This window comes from Solanum stenotomum, chromosome 6, assembly GCF_019186545.1.
Source record: "Solanum stenotomum isolate F172 chromosome 6, ASM1918654v1, whole genome shotgun sequence".
NCBI classification, from domain to species: Eukaryota; Viridiplantae; Streptophyta; class Magnoliopsida; order Solanales; family Solanaceae; genus Solanum; species Solanum stenotomum.
The window spans coordinates 1,179,221-1,197,078 of record NC_064287.1 but is presented as its reverse complement, the minus strand read 5'-3'; positions in this window follow the sequence as shown (position 1 = coordinate 1,197,078).

Below are 17,858 nucleotides of genomic sequence, written 5' to 3'. Positions count from 1 at the left end.
CCTCTTACGACAAAGAAGTAAACCACCACAACAATTCAAAATTACAACATCATCAAAGGGGTCATCTTTCATTATAAAATCAAAGAATCTAATAGAAGCCCTAGATTTTGTTTTATCAGGAATGTAATAACAAGGATAATCGAGAAAAGGTGACTGCAGAATGAGTACAGTTGGGAAAGATTGAGGCTTCTAGAGAGAAGAAAAACGGGGATTGGAGACGAGAGACCTCCAACGTTTCGAAACAAGTTTGAACCTGAAAAGAGGCCTTGCAGGAAGGAGTAGTAAAATGTTGGTTAAAAGATCATCACTACCTTCATTTTTTTCAGCACTATAAGATATGTTGATATGTTTGTATGAAGAACATATCTATTTAAACACTTACATATATATAATGAAATGGGAAGAATGAGTTCAGTCTCCAACAAGAGGCTTTCAATATTCTCATCACAACATTTAACGGATTACAAAAAATGAAGAGTCCATGTTGTGTTTCCAGCAGAACCATTAATGTGCACAAAACACAATTCATTTTGTCATTACTTTTTTCAAGTTGCAACAAAACAATGTAGATTACTTTTTTAAAGCACCCAATACTCTAAAAATACAGAGCTGTTATATGAAGATTCACAAACAACAACAAGGCCAGTGACGGAGCCAGACGTTTCAATATGAGGTTCAAATTTGAAGAAGTAAACACATGAACAAGTTGAAGGGGGTTCGACATCTACTATATACACATTAAAAATAACTTTAACCATGTATAAATAGTACTCCCTCCATTTCAAATTAATTGAATTGTTGAGACATTTTTCATTTTTCAAATCAACTTAATTGTTCAATTTTCAAGACTACTTTTAGAATGTTCTTCCAATTTTACCCTTCATTAGTTAGTATTGGAATTAGTTATATAATTAATTTTTAGTTATTTTAATCATAAATTTGACAATAATTAATAAAGGTGAAAATGGAAAGCTATACCTTAACAATTCAATTAATTTGAAATGGAGGGACTAATATTTTCCGTTGAACCCCCTAACAATATGTTGGTCAGTGTAATCCCACGGGTGGAATGAAGATTCACAAACATGATTTCAAAATTGTTAATGGCAAAAAAACTCCTCTTTTTCTACAAAATAAGGTACCATTTCCTTGTGTTCCTCATAATTCTTGAACACATTCAATGAAAAAGGGTAAATATGCTCTATCTGTTGGACGGCGAGGGTATATATAGGCATAATACATATATTGGACCTTAAACTTGGCTTCAAATTTTAACTTTGACCTCCAACTTTCAAAGTGCACAAATAGACACTTCAACTATCCAACCTTTTAATAAATAAACACGCGCGTCTTACCTGGCAAAACACGTGATGTGCACGTATTTTACGCGAGTTAGGAGTAATTTTCGAGGCACACAACAATAAAAAAAATGCTGAAATGACAACTCTACCCTTAATTAGTTTTAATTTTTTTTAGTTCTAAAATGGACGTGTAAAGTGTTTAATTAGTTGGCAGCCATTGAGTGGCTCACTAATACACGTGGAAGCGTTTGCATTTCACGCTCTTTGCTCCAAAAATCGCGTGTTTATTTATTAAAAGGTTGGATAGTTAAAGTGCTTGTTTGTGCACTATGAAAGTTGGAGGTCAAAGTTGAAATTTGAAGCCAAGTTTAGGGTCCAATATATGTATTATGCCGTATATATATATATATATATATATATATCATTTATTTAACTATAGGTATATCAGGTCTAAATTGCAAAATTAAGAAGTATATTTACCACTTTTCCCTTTATATATTCATGAATCATTATTCTTTACAAAAGTTGCAGCAGACAGAAAATAAATATCATTACTCATTCTACTTACAATGAAACAATCAAGAACTTCTTGCAAGGCAAAAAACACGATTTTAGAATTGCTAATGGCAAAAAACTCTTCTTTTTCTACAACAATAATAAGCAGCGAGAGCCGCAATTTCCTCCATTGCAATTTGTTTGCTATACGTTTCTTTTAAGACTGTTTAGAAAAGAGCATTTTTTCCCCTTTTTGACAACTCTTTAATTTTAATTTTTCAGGTGACATATTTAATACACAAGATTAAAGTTCATTTTGATACATTGTACACTTTAGTTTAAGATAACATGATTCAAAATTCTTCTTTACTTTCTTAAATTTCATATCAAATGCAGACAAACAAATTGAAAGAGAGGAAGTACATAAAATTCATGAATCAACATCTTAACAACAACAACATACTAGTATAATCATACAAGTAGAATCTAGGAGGAGGGGTGTACTCAGACCTTACCCTTGCGTACCCTTAACATATATACATCGAATTAAAATTCTAATCTAGATGAACAAATTAACTTTCTGTCCCTTAACATAAGATGGCTCCGCCACTACATCCAACTTCATTTGTTCTCTAACAACTTCTACATTGTCATGCTACACGCCAAAATTACCCATATTATTATTATAGGGATCATATTAAAAGCTTCAAAACCAAAAAATACTCTTCACCCTCACCCTCACCCTCACCCCCACCCCACCCCACCTCACCAACCCCCATGAAAAAAATACTTAGTACTTTTTAAATTTAACCTACCCACCCCCACCCCCAACTCCAATGCATAAAAAAATAAATTTATTTTTTTTAAAGAAATTAAATTTATTTTTTACTATTTTAATCACCCCACCACCACTACCCCCTTCCAGTCCCCCCCACACCCACTCACCCCAATGCCTAAAAATTTATTATTTTTTTTTTCAAAAAGAAATTAAATTTATTTTTTATTACTTTGATCACCCCCCACCCCCACCCCCACCCCAGCCCCTAAAAAATTAAATTACTTTTTTTTTATTTGTTTTCTAAAAGAAATTAAATTTATTTTTTACTACTTTGATCACCCCCACCCTTCCAACCCCACCCAGCCAGCCCCTTCCCCCAAAAAAAAAAATTGTTTTTCAAAAATAAAGTTGGTTTTTTTCCCTTATCCCACCCATTCCTTCCCCGACCTCCTACACCTTAAAAAAATATTAATGTCACTTTTATTTCTTTGATAAATGAGTCTCGTTTACCCATTTAAGTACCCACTTTTAAATGGGTAATATGAGTATGACTCATTTTTAACCATTTTAAAATGAGTTGGGTACCCAACTCATTTAAGATGGATAATTTGAATGGATACCCATATAAATTACCCATTTTGCCATCCCTAATTGCGACACTACCAACAAATAGTCTACTCATAAATATCACTATCAGTTGTGATACTTAAGTCTCCAAGAGGAAAGCAGTAGCAAGAGGTTCAAGATTAACTTGTACTAATCAAATGGTTGTTTCTTGATCATCTGGCATTGGCATCACCCTTAAGCGCGCTCTCGAGAAAAAGATTATGACATAAAGAATTCAAGTTCTCGAGATTAAGTAAATTTCAATTTGAAAATGCTCAAGATATGACTCTGAATCGCAAACACAAATTACTTTGTAATGAGGAGATCTGACTAAGTCAAAAGCCAAGCTTAAACCTCAAATTATGAGTTGATTTTGGAAGTTTCATAGTAATTCAGCATGTTGTCCCTCAACTTTGCGATTTAGACTTGAGGGACATATATATTTGCCACTTTTCCCTTTATATATTCATGAATCATTGTTTTTTTCAAAAGTTGCATCAGACAGAAAATAAACATCATTACTCATTCAGTCATTCTACTCACAACAAAACAATCAAGAACTTCTTGCAAGGCATCAAATTATAGCTTCATTCAAACAAATCCACATATGTTCTATGAAGATTCGCAAACATGATTTTAGAATTTCTAATGGCAAAAAACTCTTCTTTTTCTACAACAATAATAAGCAGCAAGAGCCGCAATTTCCTCCATTTCATTTTGTTTGCTATACTTTTCTTTCAAGTCCGTTTAGAAAAGAATGTTTTTTTCCTTTCTTAACAACTATTTAATTTCAAATTTTCAGATGACATATTTAATACACAAGATTAAATTTCATTTTAATACACAGGGGCGTATACAGGAGGGGGTCATCGGGTTCACGTGAACCCATGGTCCCCTCCCGAAATCATATATGTAGTGTTATATTTTTTAAAAATATTTAAATATAGATGCGTGAACCCAGACTCGAAGTATCATATAATGTAGTACGATGATGATTGGGTGCACCTCTCTAGGTGATGTTAGAAATTTGAATATTTTATTTATCTTGTTTTAGTTTTCTTTCTAAGATTTTGTAACTGGTTTGGATAAATAAAAGTTAATTTTGGACCTATGATTTTAAATTTTTAATGGTTTTCAGTAAAAAGAATCTAACCGATCAATTTTATGTCTTAGATCCACCTTTTTGTAATAGTGCACCCATTATCTATAAATCTTGAATACCCCTCTGTTAATACATTGTATGCTTTAGTTTAAGATAACATGATTCAAAATTCTTCTTTACTTTCTTAAATTTCGTATCAAATCCAGACAAACAAATTGAAACAGAGGAAAGTACATAAAATTGATGAACCAACATCTTAACAACAACAATAACATACCTAGTATAATTGTACAAGTAGAATCTAGGAGGAGGGGTGTACCCAGACCTTACCCTTACATACCCTTAACATATATACATAGAATTAAAATTCTAACCTAGATAAACAAATTAACTTTCTGTCCCTTAACATAAGATGGCTCCGCCACTACATCCAACTTCATTCGTTCTCTAACAACTTCTACATCGTCATGCTACACGCCACTTAATAAGTCCTTTTTCTCGGTAGACGATGTTTCAGCAAGGTCATCGTAGACATTAGAATTTGTTGCAAACAGTCCTATAGCAAAGCGCCGTATTATTTCTTGATAAATTTAGATATGAGTCTTCACTGAAGGCAATGAATAGTACCTGAGATGGTGATCATTCTTGATAAACAACTTTTTCATAATTACTAAACACACATAATATCACTCAATTTTAAAGATTATACCTGAAGATGACTTGCAACTTACACTAGTAAGACCAGGTACATTCAACACTTCAAGTATGTATCTCTTTTGAATAACATCCTGCATATTTCATAAGAATGTAATTTTAATTTAATCACTACTATAATATTTCTAGATCAAGCAGAAATATATGTAAAATGATAATTTTAACAATAAGATAAAAAATTGTCATATTTTGCATGAATTCCATGTTGTAAAGAGATAATTTTTTTTGACATATTTGTTCCTTTTTATACACTTTATAACAAAACCCAAAAAAGAGGAAATAAAGAGTTCTTTTTTTTTTAAAAAATTAAAACTAACATCAAAGAGTTCAATTAAAATCATTAAGATTTTTAATATTATCAAATCAATCAAACAATATTTATAGGTTACAATATTTAATATTTATAACGAAAACTATGTGTATTGTAACAATTCTAGATTGAGAGAAAGGAAATTGATATTTTTAGTCCTTGAAATATTGATAAGGTTTTGTTTTGATCCTTGCAGTATATTATTAAACATATTTAACTTTCAATTAATTAGAATGTATACCATATAATTTATCTTTCAACTTGTGAAACCTTACAAATTTAACAAAATATTAATTTGTAAATTATTTATGTATAACTTAGATAAATCTCATAGTGTAAGGAGTAAATTACATTCTATCCCTATTCTTTTTCTAGTTACAATAATCCCTTAATATTTACACCATCTGAATACATAACTCACTATCCGAATACATTAATGCTGATACATTATGTATCAAGTTGTTATGCTAAAAAGGGGAAAAACGGAAATCCAAATAAAATTCCATAAATTATGCTTACATGTTTCTTCTTACAGTCAATCAGTCAGACGCAAATCCTTATAGAACCAACAAATTCAAAATTCAATTTTTTTTCTCCTTATTCATCATTCTCAGTTCATCGAAGAACCATTCAAATTTGCCAAAAAATTGATAAGATATATAATGAATAGTTGTTGGACAAACAATTTTCTTTTGTGAATCTAAAATCCACCATTGCAATAGGTTGATGAGAGGAAAAACTTGGAAATTTGATACATAGTAAAAGGAAATCACAGGAAGATGTTGGTTCTGTTGCTTGGCCTGCCCTTCGTCCCCTCTCCATCGTGGGCACCACAACAAGAGATAATCAAAGAAGCTACCGACCACGCCAATTTGAGTATCATCCATTATGTAGGCCTTATGGTATTTGGAACAGTGGATGGTGAAGTAATTGTTATCAACCATAAGAGTGAAAAAATTGTCTGTTATATTTCCTCACTTGGAGCAATGAACTGGGTTTATGCTGGCTCAAAAATTATTGACAATGGGATTCAATCCCTGACAAATTGTAACAGGCTAGCACAATTCAAAATTCTTCTTCCCATTCTTCCAAAAAATTCTCAATTTTTGAATTAAACTTGCCGACAAATTGTACTGATGTAACACCCCACTATTTGAAAGAGCTAGAATTAGAAAGAACCATTTTTGGAAAGAATGAAAAATCTGAAATTTGGCAAAGTTATGTTAAGTATGAGTTTTGGGTCAATTTCAAACGACCATAACTTTCAGTACATGAAGGGGTAGGTGGCAAATAAGATATCGAATGAAAGGTCTTGGAATTATCTTTCCAACGTCACCGAGTTTACTAATTTTCGAGCTCGTATGAGGGAGATATGCCTGTTCAAAGTTGGGCTGTCTAGATAAGGAAAGTTAACCGGATTTTAAAGGGGGATTTTGGTCTTTTCCATACCCAATTAATTTATTTCGTTTTTGGTAATTAAGTAGGGGTCCAAACTGAATTGGTTCAGTTTACGCACTCAAAGATTTCATGCTAGGGTTTTTAGAGAAAGAACTCAAGAAGAGAAAGGAGAAGAAAGGTCAAGATTCGTCAATTCTTGCGATTTGGTGGTGGGTTTCGCCAAGGGTTAATCCCTACGAGGTATTTGAGTTCACATAGAGTTGGGTTCGTTTACCCACGCGCCAATCATGTTAATTTCAGCGTTAAATTCGTTCTAGAAAGTTGAAGGTTTGATGTTCTTGAATTGTTTTCTTGAAATTGACTTTCGTTCTTGAGTTAAGATGAGATTGACGAGTTCTTGAGGAAATCGTGTCGATTTTAGAGTTGTGTATGATTAGATTCTTGTGTACATGTATTGGGTATATGAGTCTAAAGAGAAACTGAGAAAAAGAATCGAATTTAGGCGAATTGGGGTTAGAAAATGAGGAAGGAAAAAGTCAGATAGAAATTGGCACGCAAGTCCGCGACACAGACTTGTTCCCCAATAAACAAATTTTCTCTCCGCATCGCGGATAGGACGTGGACTCCATTGTTTCAAAATTATTTCGCAACCAAATATTTAAATGCATCTCTGTGTCGCGGACTTGCTCCTAGACATTGTTTTTCTTGACCATTTCTCGTGATTAACTATCTAAAAACACTCTTAATCATCACGATATCTTTCCTATCAAAAATCATAACCTTTAATCCATAAATTCAAATTCAAGAAAAGTTAAGAGCCAAGTCTAGAGAGTTCTTAGAGTCATTTCAAGAAGTATTTTACAAATGCTTTAAAATTGTTTTAAGACTTGAGCTTTGAGTTGAGTAAGAGTAAAAACCGTGAAGTCCTTTTTCTTCAAAAGAGTATATGAGAACTATGTATTCCTAAAGAGTAAATGTTTTCACATTTAAGCAAGAGAGGAAACACTGATTTCCAAGAGATCCCTTGGGCTAGTGATTTGAGAAATTATCTCAAACCACAGAAAGAGTTAAGTTTTTAGACATATGAGCTATTTACATTTTGGGAGTAGTATTGAGCACCGATTTGCGGACAAGTTCAGTTCAGATAATTCATGGTCTCCATAAATTATGTAGCCAACATGGGTAGGAAAGGGTCATACTTTTTAGATAATTCCTTAGTGTGTTTTAGCATAGACTAGTGGATCCACTTAGTAGTTAGGTTCTATACCCCCGACAAGGTATATGACAACCCTGACAATGTGAGGCAAGACGTTGTATAATCACATAGCTCTTAGTGATGGTTGTCGGTTAGAGAAACTCCCACAGAGATATTTTGTATTCTTATATACATAAAGTTATTTGTATTTCATATACAAACTGAGTTATTGTTGTATTTTTCAATACACAAAGTTGTTATCCACATGTTTTAAAAGCTTTTCTTTATACTGCATTTATATTGAAATGAGTTGAGTTGAGTTGAGACCAGGTATGCTCTTTCAGTTCCATTTCAAGCTTATGTCTTGTTTTAGAATTCCCCTCGCATACTCGTATATTCAATGTATTGATGTCATTTGGCATCATCTTTTATGATGCAAATACAGGTAACCAGGATCAGCATCCAGCGCTTCATTGATCCAGTTGAGCTTCAGAGTTGTTTGTAACACCCCGCTACTAGAAAGACTTAAAATTAGAAAGAAACCGTTTTTGGAAATAATCAAATTTGGAAAGTTTGACAAAGTTAAGTTAAGTTTGAGTTTTGGGTCAACTTCAAACGACCATAAATCCTAGCTCAGGATGAGTTAGGTGTGCTACAAGATACCGTAGAAAAGATCTTTGAATTATCTTTCCAACTCCACCGAGTTTACGTGATTTCAAGTTTTTATGAGAGAGATAAGCCCATTTGAAGTTGGGATGTCTAGATAAGGAAAGTCAAAAACTGGATTTTTGAAGGGTACTATGGTCTTTTCACTACCCAATAATTTATTTCGTTTTTGGTAATTACTTAGGGGTCTAAACTGAATTGGGTCAGTTTACGCACTCAAATATTTCACACTAGAGTTTTAGAGAAAAGAGAAGAGGAAAGTCAAGATTCGTCATTTTCATGAGGAATTGATTGCGGATTTCGTTAAGGATTTGATCCTACGAGGTATGTAAGACTTTCATAATATTGGGTTCGTTCACCCACGTGCCAACATGTTTATTTCAGCGTGAAGTCGTCCTAAAAAGATTGGAAGTTTGAATGTTCCTGATGTGTGTTCTTGAATTGCTTTCGATCTTGAATTTGGGTTGAGATTGAGGAGTTTTTTGAGGTTATAGTGTTGTTTCCTTGAGTTGTTTGAGTTGATTCTTGTTCATATATAGTGGGTATCTGAATCTAAAGAGAATTTGAGAAAAAGAATTGAGTTTAGGCGAATTGGGGTTAGAAAGCGAAGAAGGAAAAAGTCGGGTGAATCTGGGTACCAGGTCCGCGTCGCGGACCTGTTCTTCAGTATAGGAAATTTTCTCTCCGCGTCGCGGGGCGGTCACAGACCCTTCTGCCTCAAAATTTATTTCGCGACCAAATATTTAAATGCATCTCCGTGTCGCGGACTTGCTTTTAGACAGTGATTTCTTGATCGTTTCTCATGTTTAACTATCTAAAAACACTCCTAAACATCATGAGATATTTCCTACCACAAATCACAATCTTTGAATCCATAAATTCAAATTCAAATTCAATGAAAGTTAAGAGTCAAGTCAAGAGAAGTTCATAGAGTTTTCCAAAAGTTTTTTACAAATGTTTTAACTTTGTTTTACGACTTGAGTTTTGAGTTGAGTAAAGAGTAAATATTGAAGTTCATTTCTTCAAAAGAGTATATCGGGACGATGTATTCCGAAAGAGTAAAATGTTTTCACATTTAAACAAGAAAGGAAACTGAGTTTTCCAAAAGAGCCTTTGAGCTATTTTTCAGTAAAGAGTAAATGCTTTCACAATTAAGCAAGAGAGGAAACACTGATTTCCAAGAGAGCCTTTGGGCTAGTTTTGAGTAATTATTTTAAACCATAGAGTTATGTTTTTAAACATATGAGCTAGTACATTTTGAGAGTAGTATTGAACACCAATACGGGGGAGATATCAGACAACTCCCAACCCCCATAAACCATGAAGCCACCATGGGTAGAAAAGGGTCATACTTTTTAGATGATTCCTTAGTTCTTTTTAGCATAGACTAGTGGATCCACTTAGTAGTCAGGTTCTATACCCTCGAGAAGGTATAGGATGACCCTGTCAGCGTGAGGTAAAACGTTGTATCATTACATAGCTCTTAAGTGATAGTTGTCGGTTAGAGAAACTCCCACAAAATTATTTTGTATTATTATATACACAGAGTTCTTATATACATCCAGAGTTTATATTGTATCTTTGTATACACATAGAGTTACTATTGTATTTCTAAATACACAGAGCTGTCATCTATGTTTTAAAAGCTTTTCTTTATATTGCATTTATATTACTGCTTTATATTGAAATAAGTTCAGTTGAGACCAGGTTTGTTCTTTCAGTTCCCTTTTCAAGCTTATTTCTTGTTTTAGAATTCCCCTGGCATGCTCATACATTTAATGTATTGATGCCATTTGGCATGCATCATTTTTATGATGCAGATACATGTAACCAGGATCACCATCCAACGCATCGTTGATTCTAGTTGAGCTTCAGAGTTTGTTGGTGAGCCTTTTTGCTTTCGGAGAATCCCTTTTTATTGCTTTTCAGTATTTTAGTTCATTAGGATGCCGTGGGTCTTGTCCCGACATCCATCTCAGTTATTATAGGCTTTATAGACAGTTTGTTAGTTCATTTGTCACTATTTTGTTATTGGCTTATGTTGAATCTTGAGTTGGCACTTTGGCTAAGTTGAATGTTATTTAATACATTCTAAATTATCTATTGAGTAGTTCAGTTTAATACACAATTTTGGAAGTCATTCCAGAAAGGCTTGGGAGCAAAGGTGAACTTAAGTACTGCTTTTCATCCTCAGACAGATGGTCAAGCAGAGTGCACTATTCAGACTTTAGAAGATATGTTGAGGGCCTGTGTGATTGATTTCAAGGGTAATTGGGATGATCACCTACCTCTGATTGAGTTTGCTTACAATAATAGTTACCACTCTAACATCCAAATGACTCCTTATGAAGCTCTTTATGGGAGAAGGTGCAGATCTCTTATTGGATGGTTTGAAGTTGGTGAAGCTGGGTTGATAGTTACAGACTTAGTTCATCAAGCTATGGAGAAAGTGAGTTTTTCAAGAGAGGTTGAAAACCGCAGAGTCGTCATAAATCCTACATAGATGTTAGGAGAAGAGACTTAGAGTTCGAAATAGATGATTGGGTTTACTTGAAATTTTCACCCATGAAAGGTGTTATGAGATTTGGAAAGAAGGGTAAACTTAGTCCCTGGTATATTGGTCCTTACAGAATATCCAAGAGGATTGACAATGTAGCTTATGAGTTAGATTTACCCCAAGAGTTAGCAGTGGTTCATCTGGTATTTCACATCTCCATGTTGAAGAAGTGCATGGGCAATCCTTCACTTATCATACCTACTGAAGATGTTGGTATCAAGGATAGCTTATAATATGAGGAGATTCCTGTTCAGTTTCTAGATCGCCAAGTTCGCAAGTTGATAACTAAAGAAGTAGCATCAGTCAAAGTTTTGTGGAGAAATCAGTTTGTTGAGGAAGCTACGTGGGAAGCTGAAAAGGATATGAAGAAGAGATACCCAAATCTCTTTGAATCCGGAGAAGTTCCAAATTAAGGTACTAATCCTTTTCTTGGCTTTTATTTTAAGTTGGCATGTTGTATTTACATTTTTGCTTGTTGGGTATTTGAGCTAGATGTTAGATGTTACGCCCTTAGCCTGCTAAGATTAATCTCATTCGAGGATGAATGTTTCCAAGGGGGAGATATTGTAACACCCCGCTACTAGAAAGACTTGGAAATAGAAAGAAATCATTTTTGGAAATAATCAAATTTGGAAAGTTTGACAAAGTTAAGTTAAGTATGAGTTTTGGGTCAACTTCAAATGACCATAACTCTTAGCTCAGGATGATTTAGATGTGCTACAAGATACCGTAGGAAATATATTTGAATTATCTTTCCAATGCCACTGATTTTGCGCAACTTCGAGTTCGTATGAGGGAGATATGCCTATTTGAAGTGGGGTTGTCTAGATAAGGAAAGTCAAAATCGGATTTTTGAAGGGTACTATAGTCTTTTCACTACCCAATTAATTTATTTCGTTTTTGGTAATTACTTAGGGGTTTAAACTGAATTGGGTCAGTTTATGCACTCAGATTTCATGTTAGGGTTTTAGAGAGAAAAACCCAAGAGAGAAAAGAAGAGGAAAGTCGAGATTCGTCGTCTTCGTAAGGAATTAATTGCGGATTTCGTCAAGGATTTGATCCTACGAGGTAAGTGAGACTTTCATAACGTTGGGTTCGTTCACCCATGTAACATCCGACAATTTAAAATGAATATGAAGAAGCTTGAATTTGGAAATAGTCATTTTTGGAAAAATTTAAAATCTGGAAATTTGGCTAAGTGTGGAAATCAGTGAGTTTTTGGCCAACTTTGAGCAGTCATAACTCCTAGCTCAGGATGATCCAGGAGTATTTCCAGTTATGTTTAGAAAGCCCTTGGAACGATCTTTCCAACGCAACTGAGTTTACTCGATTCCGAGTTCGTATGAGTAAGTTATGATCTTTGAAAGTTGGGCAGTTGGCAGGGAGTCCGTTCCGGAAATTTAAGGGCATTTTGGTCTTTTCACAAATCATTTCTTTTGAGGTTATATTGTGTGTTAGGCTGATTTTGGATCATTTTATCCCATTTTAAAAGAGAGAAAGCTAGGGTTCTTGAGAGTGAAGAAGAGAAGAAGAGGAAAAGAAGAGGAGAAAGAAGAGATTAACAAGTTTTCATCGTGGATTTTCGTCGGGGGTGATCCCTATCAAGGTATGTGAGTTCTTTAGTGTGGGTTGATCCTTTCCCCCACACACCAAGCTCATTTTATGATTTGAGAAAAGATTGGATTTGTTGTTGAAGTTGTTAGTTGTTGTTGAAGTTGTTAGTTGTTGTTGATGTTGTTAGTTGTGTTGTGGAAGTTATTGTTGGTTGTGGGACAGGATTTGGTTGTGTTCTTGAGCTGAAACCTATTGTATATTGAGGGATTTTATGATCCTTAGTGTTGGTTGGTTCATACCCCCACACACCAACTCGTTTTTAATTCCAAGAAAAGATCTATTTTGGTTGTTGAAGTTGTTGGTTGTGTTGTTGAAGTTCTGGCTGTTTTGGGACAGATTTAGTTGTGTTTTTGAGTGGAATCCACTGTATGTTGAGGGGTTTATGACCCCAAGTGTTTGGGAAAAGAACCTTTGAAGTTAAGAGGGTTTAGATTTGGCAACATGAAGGAGAAAAGTCAGGCAGCTTGCCTCTGTGAACAGAATCTGATCTGTTTTCAGAATTTAATTTCGAAATTTTCTTAAGTCTAGATGTCCTAAATTATTCCTAATCATCATGGGGTCCTTCCAAACACAATCATTACCCTTGAATTCATAATTCCAATTTAAGGAGAGTAAAGTTAGAATTCAAGTGAAGTTAGTTTCCAATTCAAGTGAAGTTAGTTTCCAAGTCAAGTCGAGTTAGAAGTCAAATGAAATTAGAAGTCAAGCTTAGAAGTTAAGAAGTTAGTTCAAGCAAGTCCTCCAAGCTTTTCAAGAGTCTTTATAGAACGTTTTAACTTCATTCTAAGGCAAGTTGCAAGCTAAGTAAAGAGTTTCAAGTTTCAAGTTTAGTAAAGAGTAAAGAGCATATAGTTTCAAGTCGAGTAAAGAGTATTGAGTTTCGAGTTAAGTCAAGAGTCAAGAGTTGAGTTCATTTCTCAAAAAGTAATTAGGGAACTAAGTATTTCCCAAGGAAGTTATAAGTGTTTTCACATCTAAGTTGAGAGGAAACAGAGATTTTCAAAAGAGTTTTGAGAAGTTTGAGCACTATCTCTTTTAAAAATAAAAGATGAGTTTTTCAAAAGAGTTTCTAAAATATGATTAGTATGACAAATCGAGTATGTCATCAATGTTTAAACAGTATGGTCTCTAGATATACCATCAATGTTTAAGCAGTATGAATATCCCGAGTCATCAATGATCATATTAAAAATATGGTTTTGAGATGTTCTTTTTAGAAAGAGTTTTTCAAGAGCCTTTGGGCTAAGTTTTGAGTAATTATCTCAACTAAAGAAGGATGTATTTAAAACACTTATGAGCTAAAGTATTTTTGGGAGTAGTCTTGAGCACCGAATTGGGGGAGCGTTCAAAGAACCCACAGCCCCCATAGAACCATGTTAGCCACCATGGGTAGAAAAGGATCATACGTTTTTAGATGAATCCTTTTCCAGATAGACTAGTGGATCCATTAGGCAGTTCAGGTCTTATACCTTTGGCCGGGTATAAGATGCTCTGGCAGCGTGAGGTCGATCGCTGTATCATCACTGTAGCTCTTATGTGATGGTTATCGGTTAGAGAACTCCCACAGCAGTAGAAAGACCTTGGTTCCTCGATAAGTTCTGCTTAGTATGGATGAGGGTATGGGACTTCATTCATGCATTGCACAAGTAGACTTTGAGAGGAAGCATGATATTTTCATGATATTATAAATATGATTTTTACGTCATGTTTTAAATAGTTTTACAAAGCTTTATATATATTGCATGTGCCTTATTGCTTTATATTAAGTTCAGTTATTGTTGAGTTGTACAGAGCCAAGGTAAGTTCTCTTTTGTATCCCTTTCAAGCTTAAGTTGTTGTTTAGCTTTCCAGCTCGCATACTCGTACATTCCATGTACTGATGCCAGTTGGCCTGCATCGTTTGATGATGCAGATTCAGGTACCCCGGATCAGCATCCTGCACGTCGTTGATCCAGCTAAGCACTCCAGAGTCAGTGGTGAGCCTCCTTGCATTCCGGAGGACTCAATTATTTTGTGTTCTTAGTTTTTGTTTTATTAGGATGTTGCGGGGTCTGTCCCAACATCCATCTCAGTATTTTAGAGGCTTCATAGACAGACAGTCAGTCAGTTAGTTTTGAGTCTCTTATCTATATATATATGTAAATATCCTATTTTGAGATTCAAGTTGCCTTTGCGGCCAGATTTTATAAGTTAAGTTGTTTTGTAATATTGCATTGCATTGAGTTATTCTGTTGAGTTAGGTTTCCGCTGAGTTAAGAAAGCCAGGCCAAGGGTTCGCTTGGGGCCAGAAATGGTCTCCGGGTGCCGGTCCCGCCCAGGGTGTAGGCTCGGGGCGTGACAACCCATGTGCCATACATGTTTATTTCAACGTGAAGTTGTCCTAAAAAGATTAGAAGTTTGAATGTTCTTGATGTGTGTTCTTGAATTGCCTTCGTTCTTAAATTTGGGTTGAGATTGAGGAGTTTCTTGAGGTTCTAGTGTTGTTTCCTTGAGTTGTTTGAGTAGATTCTTGTGCATATATACTGGGTTTCTGAATCTAAGAAGAATTTGAGAAAAAGAACCGAGTTTAGGTGAATTGAGGTTAGAAAGGGAAGAAGGAAAAAGTCGGGTGAATCTGGGTCACAGACCTGTTCTTTAGGATAGGAAATTTTCTCTCCGCGTCGTGGATGGGTCACAGATCCTTTTGCCTCAAAATTTATTTCGCGACCAAATATTTAAATGCATCTCCACGCCACGGACTTGCTTCTAGACAGTGATTTCTTGATTGTTTCTCATGTTTAAATATCTAAGCACACTCCTAAACATAATGAGATCTTTCTTATCACAAATCACAATCCTTGAATCCATAAATTCAAATTCAAGGAAAGTTAAGAGTCAAGTCAAGAGAAGTTCATAGAGTTTTCCAAAAATCTTTTACAAATATTTTAACTTTGTTTTAATACTTGAGTTTTGAGTTGAGTAAAGAGTAAATATTGAGACTATGTATTCCCAAAGAGTAAAATGTTTTCCTATTTAAACAAGAAAGGATATTGAGATTTCCAAAATAGCCTTTGAGCTAGTTTTCAGTAAAGAGTAAATGCTTTCACAATTAAGCAAAAGAGGCAACACTAATTTCCAAGAGAGCCTTTGGGCTAGTTTTGAGTAATTGTCTCAAACCATAGAGTTATGTTTTTAAACATATGAACTAGTATATGTTGGGAGTAGTATTAAGCACCGATATGGGGGAGAGTTTAGACAACTCCCAACCCCATAAACCATGAAGCCACCATGGGTAGAAAATGGTCATACTTTTTAGATAATTCCTTAGTGCTTTTTAGCATAGACTAGTGGATCCACTTAGTAGTCAAGTTCTATACCCTCGGCAAGGTATATGACGACCCTGGAAGCGTGACGCAAAATGTTATATTATCACATAACTCTTAAGTGATTATTGTCTGTTAGAGAAACTCTCACAGAAGTATTTTGTATTATTATATACACAAAGTTACTTGTATTCTTATATACATCTAGTGTTTATATTGTATCTTTGTATACACACAAAGTTACTATTGTATTTCTAAATACACAAAGTTATTATCTATGTTTTAAAAGCTTTTATTTATATTGCATTTATATTATTGCTTATATTGAAATGAGTTTAGTTAAGTTGAGACCATGTTTGTTCTTTCAGTTCCCTTTTCAAGCATATGTCTTGTTTTAGAATTCCCCTGGCATGCTCATACATTCAATGTAGTGATGCCATTTGACCTGCATTGTTGTTATGATGTAGATACAGGTAACCATGATCAACATCTAGCGTATCGTTGATTCTAGTTGAGCTTCAGAGTTTGTTGGTGACCCTCCTTGCTTTCGGAGGATCCCCTTTTATTGCTTTTAGTATTTTAGTTCATTAGGATGTCGTGGGTCTTGTCCCGACATCCATCTCATTTATTATAGGCTTCATAGACAGTTAGTTAGTTCATTTGTCACTATCTTGTTATTGGCTTATGTTGAATCTTGAGTTGCCACTTTGGCTAAGTTCAATGTTATTTAATACATTCTAAGTTATCTATTGAGCAATTCAGTTTACTTTTTAACGTATTTTATCATGAGTAAGTCTTCCGCTAAGAGTTAATCCATGCCAAGGGTTTGCTTGGGGCCATCAATGGTTCTCGAGTGCCCAGTCCCGTCTAGGGTGTAAGCTCGGGGAGTAACATTGTTGGTGTGCCTCCTTTCTTCCGTAGGATCCCCTTTTTATTACTTTATCATTTTAGTTCATTAGGATGTCGTGGGTCTTGTCCTGACATCCATCTGAGTTATTAGAGGCTTCATAGACAGTTAGTGATTGTTAGTTTATGAGTCTTTTCCATTTTAGTATTGATGTTGAGACTTGAGTTGCCATTTTGGCTAGTTGAATGTTTCTTTTAAGACATTTCCATGAGTTTATCTTTTGAGATTGTTTTCTTGTCATTTAAGTCTTCCGCTAAGAGTTAAGCCATCTAAGGGTTCTCTTTGGGCCATCAATAATTCTCAAGTGCCAATCACGTCCAGGGTGTAGGCTTGGGGCGTGACAACTGATACAACATGAACATGCCAATCTTGTTGAGACACTCTGGAATTCAAGAAAGTGAGGTGAGGTATGAACTATACAAAAGTGATGGAATTGTTGTTGGTCAAAATATTGGTTTTGTGAATCTTAAATCTGCCATTACAGCTGAATTAGAGATCGATTAGTTGAGGAAAGATTTGGAGATCTGATACATCGTTGAGGTGAAGAAACAAGAGTCTGGATTTTCAATGTATTAGTTATGCATTGATACAATAGACAAAATGGTTGAAGTGATTCATAGTTTTGAGGGATCATTCATACCTTTTATTATGTTGTGTAATCATTTTTTGAATTTTGTTTCCGAGATGGATAGATTTATCAATACATTACTATTTATGTATCTTGTTTAGATTAATAAGTGTTGTATTTCTACTAGATACATTAAATTAGTAATTGTTGCATATAAGATGTTAGGTTTGGGATCAATACATTAGTGTGTGGTAGTTGCTATGTATCAAATACACTTAGTATAAATTCGAAATTACGTATGATGCCTAAAAAATTATGTATTTGTTCATGAAAGAATAGAATGTT